Source organism: Carica papaya, chromosome 6 (genome assembly GCF_054855325.1).
Source record: "Carica papaya isolate Zhongbai chromosome 6, ASM5485532v1, whole genome shotgun sequence".
Lineage (NCBI taxonomy): Eukaryota > Viridiplantae > Streptophyta > Magnoliopsida > Brassicales > Caricaceae > Carica > Carica papaya.
This window is the reverse complement of record NC_142314.1, coordinates 1,600,436-1,612,236: the sequence shown is the minus strand read 5'-3', so window position 1 is coordinate 1,612,236 and position 11,801 is coordinate 1,600,436. Positions and strand designations below refer to the sequence as shown.

Sequence of the window (11,801 nt, the reverse complement as noted above, 5' to 3'; positions counted from 1 at the left end):
ATTATTCAGTTTTATTATTTTATTCATTTACACATAATAACTCATTAATTAAATTACAAAAAAAAATTAATTTCATAAATAACAAATATAATAATTAAGTTAAAATTGAAAACAAAAGTAAACTAATAAATTCATAAAGTGATGCAAAATTTATATTTTTTTTATAAAATATAAACTCGTAACATTCAAATAAAATATAACAAACTATATTATTAGAAAATCATATTCTTGGTCAAATTTATTCATCTTTTAATATTGAAATTAAGGCCGTTCAAAGTTGAAATTAAAAATTAAATAAATTAAGCCTCTAAACCTACTGAATCAAGTATTATACATTAGTTTATAGATTGGTCGCATATAATTCATAATAAATTGAAAAAATATCAAGTTTTACATTTTTAATAAGATTTAAATTCGTGAAATTCAAATAGAATATAAAAAATGTTATCACTAAAAAATTACGTTCTTCGTCAAATTTATTTAATCTTTTAAGGTTGAAATTTATGTGGGTTAACGTTGAAATTGAAAACCGAAATGAATTAAGTAGACTAAGTCTCTGATCATATCATATTAAGTATTCTAGATCGGCGTTATGGTTAATCTATAATAAGTTCTCGTAACTTTTAAGCAGACACAAGAATTTTGTGATTAGAGAACATAAAATTTATTTATTTATTAAGATTTTGCATGTTTAACATAAATTCTTGAAAAGGAAAGATCCGCGATTCCTTCAACTCTCCTAATCATGGAAAATGAAAGATAAAAACTTGAGGAAGCAACTTCGTTCTACAATGGAAAAAACAAGTCAAAGGCCTCAAGTCTGGGTCCGACTCTCACCGGGGCTGAAATTTGGTGCTCGAACCTTACGGGGCCGTGAAGAATGAGCTCCGACCGTTCGATGTCCCGGACCACCTTCGCTGGGACCCTCCTTTGCGATCTCATACAACATTCTGAGACGGTTGGCTGCGGAGGAATACGTCGGTGACGGCTTCATCGGCGAGGCTGATCGAGCCTGAGTTCCGGAGACAATGAAGCTAAATATGAAGAGAAAGAGGAGGAGAAGAAGAAGAAGAAGAAGACGAGGGGGAGCTGTGACGGGGCTTGCTTCTCTTGCCATTTTCGTTGCTGGTGTTACAGGGTGCAGAATAGAAGAGATGGTGGCCGCTTAAATAATTTGCATGTGCATGGAGAGAAGTTAAAACATGATTAGCAAATCTTAGTTAGTAATTAATCATAATCTGGCTTCTTTTGGATAAAATTAATTACAGTTGATTATTTTTATAATCACTCTTATGTAATTAATTTACCCAAAAATCAAGGGATATCCAAAATAATTAAATATGTATCTACCCTTATGGTTTGATATGATTTTTAATACCATATTATTTATTTTTTAAAAAAATCTAAATCTACAATTATGTTTAGAATAATTTACAGATTATGAAAATCTATTTATACATTCTATATTAGGTGTAGATTGTATTATAATAATAGAAATTTTAAGTGTGTACATAAATTTTGGATTTTTATGGTGAATTTTCAAAAAAATAAAATAAAATAATACACTATTTAAATCCTTTTAAATCGATAATTAGTTTAATTAAATATGAACTTAATTTATATCATTTTATTAGATTCATAAATAATTTTTTTATATAAATTTTGTATTATTTTTAAAGATAATTTAAATGATTTAAAAATGCAAACACTATAATATATATATTTTTTTGCTTATTTAAAAGTGTAAGTATCTCATTAGATATAACTATATTTTATTAATTCTCATTTATTATTAATTTTTATTTGTTACTATGTTAATTTATGTAATAATTTATAAAAATTCTTCGTTATTTAAAAGTTAAAATAACACGACTTTATATTTTATACAAAAATTATAAATTTAAATTATAAAATAATAATAATTAATTATAATACCTATTTCCGTCAAACTGATAATTTATTTATGAAATTAAAATAATAAATTCAAATAAATTTTAATTATTTTATTATATTTACGAGTAAAATAAATATTTTTTTAAAAATCACAATTAATATATTATATTTTTTAATAAAATAAATCTTACTAGAAAATTACATTTTATTAGTTATATTAACTACACTGAATTAAAAAATCAATTCAACATTTTAAATCAATCAAGTCTCCATTTTATTAATTTTATTATTTTTTAAAAACATGTTATTAACTATATGCTTTTTAATTAAATTATAAATTTCTTTTGGTGGGGAATTATATATATATATATGTGTGTGACGCAAGTTGTACGTAATTAACAAAGCAACCAATTTTATAAATAATCGGTCATGCACAAGGAAATACTAGCACAATCCTTCATTCAATAATCAAGATAAACCTACAATCATGTACAAGACATCGCACACAATACAATCATACTCAATATCTATGCTACCATCAATTTTATACATTCCATTCGGTCAAGAAAAAAACGAAAATTTTCATCATGTTACTCTACACACTAGGTTTAGAATCCAACAACTTCGGTCCGGACTTCGTCCCTACATCATCTGTAAAAATGAAAGAGTGAGTTCATTTAACTCAGTACAGTAAAACTCAAAATACAAGTGTGAAATGCAACAATATAAAACCATATGCCTTTACCAACAGTTCACTACTGAACTCCAGTTTCCCCTCCTGTACCTACAATCCTACCTACCCAGGGTTTCCATTCCCTGACGGCACTCCAGGCGTGCCAGTGATACCATCCACCGCCAAGGTCGGTGACCATTAACCACCTATCGACCCCTATTGGGCCACACACGCACACTATTTTCAATCATTTTCGTCACCTTCATCAGCGACTATTATTCACCTACCGACCCCTATCGGGCAACATACACACACTCTAATCATTCTCTCTCGTCACCACCATCGGCGACCGTTAGCCATCTATCGACTTATACCAGGCCACTCACACACACCCTGATCATTCTCTCTCGTCACCTATATCAGCGACCACTAGCCATCTCTCGACCCATACCAGGCCACGTACGCACACCATTTTCATTCACTTGTGTCACCAACATCGACGACCATTAGCCATCTCTCGACCTATACCAGGCCACTCACACACACTCTGATCATTCTCTCCCGTCACCGATATCGGCGACCACTAACCATCTCTCGACCCATACCAGGCCACGTACGCACACCATTTTCATTCACTTGTGTCACCAACATCGACGACCATTAGCCATCTCTCGACCTATACCAGGCCACTCACACACACTCTGATCATTCTCTCCCGTCACCGATATCGGCGACCACTAACCATCTCTCGACTTATACCAGGCCACGCACGCACACCATTTTCATTCACTTGCATCACCAACATCGGCAACCATCGTCCACCTATCGACCCCCATCGGGCCACACACACACACACTACTCATTCTCTCCCATTGCCTCTCTCCGCTCGCTACCTGCGACATGTCCTAGGTGCCCCTACTCACACCGTCCTTCTCCCCCAAGGCTCCAGCTACCCCACTCCACTCCTTCAAGCATCTCACTCACCCGGCGGACCCTTCCTTTCCCTAGCATTCACTCACTACCTCTCCCTATCTCTCGCTCGGACTACATCTTCCCGCCACACCATCTTTCTCACCTCACTCACCCCGCGGATCCTTCCCTTCCCCAGCGTTCACCCACTGCCTCTCCCTATCTCTCTCTCGGACTACGTCCTCACGCCACAACATCTTTCTATCTCCTCCCGAGTTACTCACACCACCCTTTCCCTCTCCCACAGCTCACTAACCTCATACCTCTTCCTCTCTCCTCCCGCGTTGCTCGTACAACCTGCTCACTCTCACACAATTCATACACATCTTTCTCTCTTTCCCCGCGTTGCTCACACAACTCGTTCCCTCTCACACCGCTCACTAACCTCACACATCTTCCTCTCTCCTCCCACGTTGCTCACACAACCCGCTCTCTCTCACACAGTTCACACACCTCTTTCTCTCTCCTGACCTCCACTCACTCCACACTCCTATCTCTCTCCCAACCTCCACCCGTGCCGGCACCTTCTCCCTCTCTCCTCCCGTGATTCTCATGCGGCCAATTTCCTTCCACCCGCCTTGCTACACATACTCACCCTACACGGCCTCCTCCGTACACCGCTACTTCCGTAAGCCGTGACCACGCACGCCGAATATCCAAACATTTCAAACTCAAATCAACACACGTATTTGAAGTTTGTTATCGTACCTCTCATTTCTATCTTCCTTTTTTCGGCCGAATGCGCTATCACCATCCGCGATCTCCTCTTCTCTCCGTTCCGCTTCCTTTCTCTCTCCTTCTGGAAACTTCCTTCATCTCCCCTTCTAGAACCTTCCTTCATCTCCTCTTTCTCTTTCCCGCTCCCCTTTTTCCTCTGTTCTTTTTCCCTTTTTTTTTTCTTTTTCTTTCTCCTCCTTCCTTCCCTCGCCCCCTACTTATATCATCCCAATTTTTTCTCAAAACGGCGTCGTTTTCCTCGTTGCAAAACGATATCGTTTTTCTCTTTCCAAAACGACATCGTTTTCTCCCCTGTATAAAACTAAGTCGTTTTCCCTTCCCTCTCTCTCCTTTTTTTTTTCCAGTTATTACAATATATATATACATATAACATATACTGAACACGCGGCTTAGCTGGAACTTACGCCGGCGTAGAAAACTAAGTAATTGTTGGGAATTATATATATATATATTAACGAATTGATTTGTTGGTAGAGCCCACAATTGCAAGCTATATCTATAGGTTTCTGTGACTGTATGAATATGTGTGCGGTCTTCCTGGGTAACGCATCCGTCAACTTCACGTTACGTGCTATCCATCCTTAGTTTTCAAAGTTCTATGCACACACACACACACACACATATATGTATATATATATATATATACGTGTGTGTAATATGCATGTGTGCCACTAGTTGGGGAGACCGAGCCAACAAGGAACCTCTCACGTGAAAAATTAAGATTCTAATATTTAAATTAGTGTTAATTTTGTAGTTTAAAGCAAAAGATATTATTAGCTTAGAATATTGTGAAAATGATATATACCATCCTACTTTGGTTTACCTTCCACGGAACATTAATAAATTATATATTATAGTATTTATAAGGTTGTTATTAATTCTTTGTTTTATGCTATATTTATATGGTGTATACACACACACACACACACATATATATGTATATATATATTAGTATTTCGAACTAAAATCTATACTTTTAATTTGCTTCTTATCTACAAGGCTTATTTTTCAAAAATTTCGGTTTAGGAAATGATTACTATTTTTGAAAAAATCAGAAAAAAAAATTCAAGTTTTATACACTTTATACAAGTTTTAATTAAATAATTATTCCTTAAAAATCAACTATTAAAATAAATAAAATGGTGGTGAGAATCGTAACTAAGATGATACAACTTCATGAGTTTGTGTCCAAATTCTATACTTATAAATGAGAGAATGAATTATAATTTCTATTAAAAAAAATAATTGTAACATATTGTTCAAAATTCATATTAATTTTGTTATTTTCGTCTAATTTGCACGTCTCCATTGTTAAATAATAATAATTTTTACGTCATTTATGTTATACTACAATTTTATCCGTTTAAAATAAAATAGTTAAATAAATATATAATAAAAATAATAATAACGGGTAGTAATAATGATGACGAAATTCATTTTAAATTTTTTTAATGAAAATAAATTTATTATTGTCGTCGTTATTATTATTATTATTGTTGTTTAATTTATTTATTTATATTTATATTTTATTTTTAATGTTATCTTTATTTTTTATTTGTATTTTTAATTCTTATATTACTTCTATAAGTATTTCATGAAGAAAGGAAAAAAACATAAAAAAATAAGAGAATAAGAGGAAGCAAAAGAAAAAGAAATTAAGAATGAGAATAAATGAAGGAAGAAAACCATGAAAAAGGAAAGAAAAAGAAGAAAAGGAAAAATAAGAGAAAGAAAAACAAAAGGGAGGAGAGGGAAGGTGTGGTGGGGAGGAAAAAAAGGATCATGTGTGGACTTATTTGTCTTCTTTCGGGCAAAGTAAAAATAAAAAGATTCAGCCCTCAAATTTCCAAAATGAAAAGGAGAAAAAGTTTTAACTCGCATGGAAGTCCAGTCCTATTAGACTTGACAAAATGACGCCCTTTTAACGAGGGACTCGTCATCGAACTTAAAATTCTAAAAAGATATTGTTTGGTTTGTTCTCATGTTCAAGTACCGAATGATCTCCAATAACTTATCACTGACGATATCATTGGTGTCTCTTGGTCATAAATGTGCATGACGATCTTTTAAATTTTTTTTTAAACTTTTGTTTCTCATTCTACAAAAAAAAAAAAAAGATATTATTTTGAAATAAGTTTATAATATCTAAGGTTATTTTTGAAGAACTTTCTTCTTTGTCTTCTTTCAATTAAGTTTGCAAGTTATGGTAAGAGAGGTGTGCGTGGGAGTCAATAAAGAAGCATCACACGTGTGAAAAAGATAATCCATAAAAAGCTCGTGTTGAGTTGGCCTGGCCAAAAAATAAATAAGATTAAACAAAAAAGAGTAAGGAGTGACGTGTAAAAGAGAAAAAAAAAAGCTTTCGAGTATAATGTCGTTTGATGATAGAGAAAATAGTCGCATATAATGAAAGAATATCTACTATACGTCAGCACAATTGATGATCTCCACATGTCCATGAGCCAATACCCACGATGAAGATGATACACTCTCGTCTATAAGTATATTTTTTTAATTGTCTCAAATAAGTAAATCTAAGAAAGAGACGATGTAACGAGATAAAAAAGTTGTGAGTCATAAAGGAAAAAAAAGAGATGATACAAGAGGGAGTAAGTGATGCTTTTCTTCCATTATATGATTTTAATTACCGCAAGTTTCTAATTGTATTTTGACAGAGAATAAACGGAAGAGAGAAGTATTAATTCAAAGTTATTGGTATGACATCTCTCTTTATACCATTTATTATAACTATATACCAAGGTATATTATCTTCCAACTCCTTATCCGATAGAAATTAAGATAAAGAAATATAATTTTTTTTTTATATAAAAAAAAAAAGAACGACAACAATAATAATAATAAGTAAATAAATAAATAAATGAACAAATGACGATGACAAATAAAAATAAAAAATCCATATAATAACTAAAAAAAATAAATGATTAGACATGCTAATCGTAATTAACCAAAGTACATTCCATAACGGGTAACTAATATCTTTTATAACCGTTAGTTTTTCTGAATTTAAAATTTTAAAAAATACGATTAACGAATTTAAATTTTACAGTGCTTGATCTTATTTTACGTGGGACGTGTGACAAAATAGCTACTTTATTTTTAACTATTAATGGAAACTTGCCCAACAAGTTAGGTTAGGTCGTAGGGCACTGCCCTGGCTTTGACCTTTTGTCAAACGTGTGAAAGGGGCACGTAGGGAGGATAAAAAATAATATTATGGAAATTAATAAAATTACTTTATTTTATATAAAAAATATAAATTTAGAATAATATTGCATTTTAAAAGTACATTAAAATTGAAATAATAATAATATTAATAATAATAATAATACACATAGTTTTATTTTAAATTAACTTTTTAAAGTATAGTTTTTATTTTTATTTTTTAATTAGATTATCTCTCACTATTTTTTTATTTTTGACAAATATTTTCAAGCTATTATATTTTTCTTATAGTATAAAATAAAATATGAATTAAATTTATTTTGCAAACGTGACAAATAAATTTCAAAATGCTGACCCCAAAATGGAAAGTCCAAACAATCTGCTTCAAAAATTTCAGTTCCATATAAAAAGATACAGAGAATTTGGACTACTCCTTTACTTAGTTTTCTCTTAAATGATTAGATTAATATTACAAATTATTAAATCTATATAATTTTTTTAAAAAATATTAAATCAAGTTTTCGTCCGCGGTGACTAATTCGATTAAGAGAATTTTATTATATATTTAAAAATTATTAATTATGAATTAGTAGTCAGTTTGTATTTGCTTATTTTTATCATATTTAAGCAGACTACTTTCACCGGTAAAAATCATTTGAGTTCAGTTCGATTCTTCTGTTATTCCATTTCTAAATCTAACTATCACGAAATATTTTTACTCACTACAATCCGATCAATACACTAATGAGTTAAATTTTTTTAAGTATTATAGATTGTCCGTTGATAGTCAATAGTATCTTAATAAAATAACCAGATACATGTTCTTAGTATTATTAGTATTTAATTTATACTAATTAACTATAAATTTATAAGTCAATGAATCAACCCAAATTTATTAGTATTTTTTTTCACCCGTCGTGACTAATTCAATTAGGAAAATTTAACTGTTACGAAATATTTTTGACAATTACTATTCTACCAACACATCAATAAGTTAACTTTTTTATCTTACTAAATTAACTATTATAAACTGTCCGTTGACAATCAATAATACACTCGAAGAGTAGCGAAATATATGTTTTTTGGTAAATTTGAAATCGTGGCATTCAATTACTACCGTATTATTAGTGTTTAATTTGTATAAATTTAATAAGGAAGGTAAGTGCAAATTTTGACTTGGGTTTGGTAGGTCAAAGTCATTTCATAAATTAAATTAGGAAAGCTTTCTATTTTAGAAAATATATTATGGGAAACTTTCCACCGTCTAAATCTAACAAAGATTCCTTTTTTTTTTTTTTTGGGTTTGGAGAATTTCTTTTTCAATCTATGAAGTTTTTGATTGCTTTAATTACTTATTCTTTGTATATACTTTATGAGGATGCCAAATGGTCATATATATAAATATATATTATGAGTTTGTATTGAGTAGGTAGAACATATTCAAATGTAAAATTAGTTTTGATTCTAATTCAAACCTATACCATGTTATAAAAAATTATATATAAACTATATATAAGATTTTCAAAGTTTGGTTGTTACGAGATTAAATATGTTAATAGACATAATCAACTCACGTTCAACGTCTAATCTTTATGATTTTTATATTTCGTATAATACTTAATATCTTTTGAATTTATTTATTTATTTTTTATGTATCTACCATCGTATCTCATCTTAAATATATATTGTTTAACGTACGTTCAATTTAAATTTACAGTTATACAACGGTCAGGTCAATTTTAATGCACTGAAATTTAAATTTCTTTCACATTTTTGCCTCCTTTCTCTTTCTCTTTTAATTTTGCGATCAAATCGAAAAGGGTAACATAGTTTAGAGTTAAGAGATTTATACGATACTATTCTACAAATTAAAATCAATAATTAAACCCAAAAAAAATTAAAAATCATTTCCAAAAAATTAAAGATTACGACAAAGACTACAACTTTCTAAATGTTAAATCAATTGATTTAATATCACGTTGTTTTTATAGATTAAAGATTCGTCACGTTATCATTATTGATTTCTAGCATTAGATTGAAAAAAAAATATAGCTATGGGTCTTGATTAGGCTATGGATCACTACATTGTCAAGTCATTTTCCTTAAAGGGAACAGATTCAATGAAACTATATATATCTATATATATATATATATAGTTTTGAAGTTCTATGCTCTTCATTATTATAGGTCTCAAGAATGATGCTTGTCTTTTTCACTTCCTTTTTCTTTTTTTTTTTTCCAAATTTTCGGATTTCATGATTGAAGTTTAGGAGTTTAGATCATCTTATATTAGAAAGTACAATTCTATTATTTGGTGTCCAAATTTTTATTTTGATCCAATCCAATCATGCACACCTATATATATATAAACAATTAAGTTCTATATTTAAGTAAATTTTATTATAAAATATTTTTTTTTGTTTAAAAATATAATAAATTTGTTGAAATTTAGTACAATTTTATTATTATAATTTTATAAATGTACTAATAAATTAAATTTTTAATTATATTAAACTAAAAAATTATGATTGATTATAAAAATTGGTATCGTAAATAGTTTGATTATAAAGGTGATAATAATATTGCATGTTATGATTTTTTTTTTTATTTAAAAAATAAATATTTTAGTTGTTCAAGAAAATAAAATAAAAAAAAAAGATAAAAGAACTTGCCTTGTTGGTTCCCTCAGCGTTGAAACTTGTAGGTGGCGCCACCTCTCTCTCTCTCTCTCTCTCTCTCTCTCTCTCTCTACATTTCCAAAAATCTCACATGCTTTTGAACAGTTCACTTACAAATTTAATTTAGTCAATTTCACATGCCAACCATTGGATTTTTTTTCATTATTTCATAACTCCCACACACACATATATATATATATATATATATATATATACATACACGTACAACAATATATATTACAATACCCAACATACAAAATCACACAATCTTTCTTGTACACATACCACATCTCAAAGAAATGAACAAACCACCAAACAAGTCTTCCACTTTCCCCACCATTCTTCTTCTTCTTCTTCTACTTGTACTACTTCTTCTTCTTCTTGGTTCTTCTCCATTGTTGCCTGCAACAGAAGCAGCCCGGCCAATGAAGGAGGCTCCGAGCTCGGAGAAGAGTCATGTTGAGGAGATTTTAAAAGGGTTATCTCTGAATGAAGTGAAGAAATCAGGGCCAAGTCCTGGTGTGGGACACGGGTACCAGAGCTTGGGGGAGATTAAGGACTCTGGTCCTAGTCCCGGGGAAGGGCACAAGACTGTTACTGGGAATAACCACTGACTCCATTTTTGAGTTCTTGGAAAGCTTAGAGGATATTCTTTTGTTTGTCAATAGGGTTATTTGATTATGTTCTAGTTGATTTTGGGGATGCTGGAAACTCAGATTCTTGTATAGTACTTGTTGAGAAATACAAAATGCTTTAATTCAAAGCCTCTTTTATGTTTAAATTGTGAATGGTGTGTAATTCTTAAATTTTATATAAAATATAAAAATTTATATTATAGTTATTAAAAATAAAATTATTAAAAGTGTCGTTCAAACATAAATTATCTTTTACCATGTATATATATATATATATATTTATATTAAAAAAATAAATTATTAAATTAATACTTATCTTTCATATTTTGTTCTAAACATTGAATTTACTTCTATTTTTTTAATTAAAAAAAAAGTTTAAAATAATTATGTTGTATTTAAACATTTTAAAAAACAACTCAAAAGGTGACTTTCACTAATTAGGTAAATTAATAATAATAATAAATACTTAATATTTGTTATTAATTTAATTAATTAAAATTAATTTTTGTTAGAAAATTGAAAGAAATTAGATGTTTGACACTAATGAAATAAATATTAAAAATTAAAAATTAGTATAATAATTTATCTAATTTAAAAATTAAATGAGAAAATATGTAATTTATTTATAATTTTAGAATATAGTTAAGTCTCTCTATATGAAAATTGGCATATAATTAATGCTTTTTTAAGTCAAAAAATTTACTCATTTTTTTTATAATATTAATTTTGTTAGAATTGTAATTCTAATTAAGAGAATTTAATTATTATAAAATATTATTTTGTTTAAAAATATAATAAATTCGTTAAAATTAAATTTAATAAATTTAATTATTTATTATATTAAATTAAATATTATAAATAAATAAATTATTCATAAAATTATAAATTTAATATTTTTAATAAAATTTAAATTATAATTTCAAAGTGGAAGTGAGGAATTTTTAACTATTAAATTATGTATGAATTTATTTATTTATTAAAAATTATTTTTTATTTTGTTAATCCCATCTATTAATAAAAATAAATACTTTC

At 29.3% G+C, this 11,801-nt stretch overlaps 1 long non-coding RNA gene across 1 annotated transcript; it reads right to left on the bottom strand.

Moving 5' to 3' along the window:
- Positions 1-2,323: 2,323 nt before the first annotated feature.
- LOC148253182 (uncharacterized) lies at positions 2,324-4,860 on the bottom strand. The gene is made up of 2 exons (XR_015812783.1): positions 4,244-4,860; positions 2,324-2,544 (listed from the first exon to the last, which is right to left on the bottom strand). It is a non-coding gene; the product is annotated as an uncharacterized LOC148253182 (long non-coding RNA).
- Between the last annotated feature and the right edge of the window lie 6,941 nt (positions 4,861-11,801).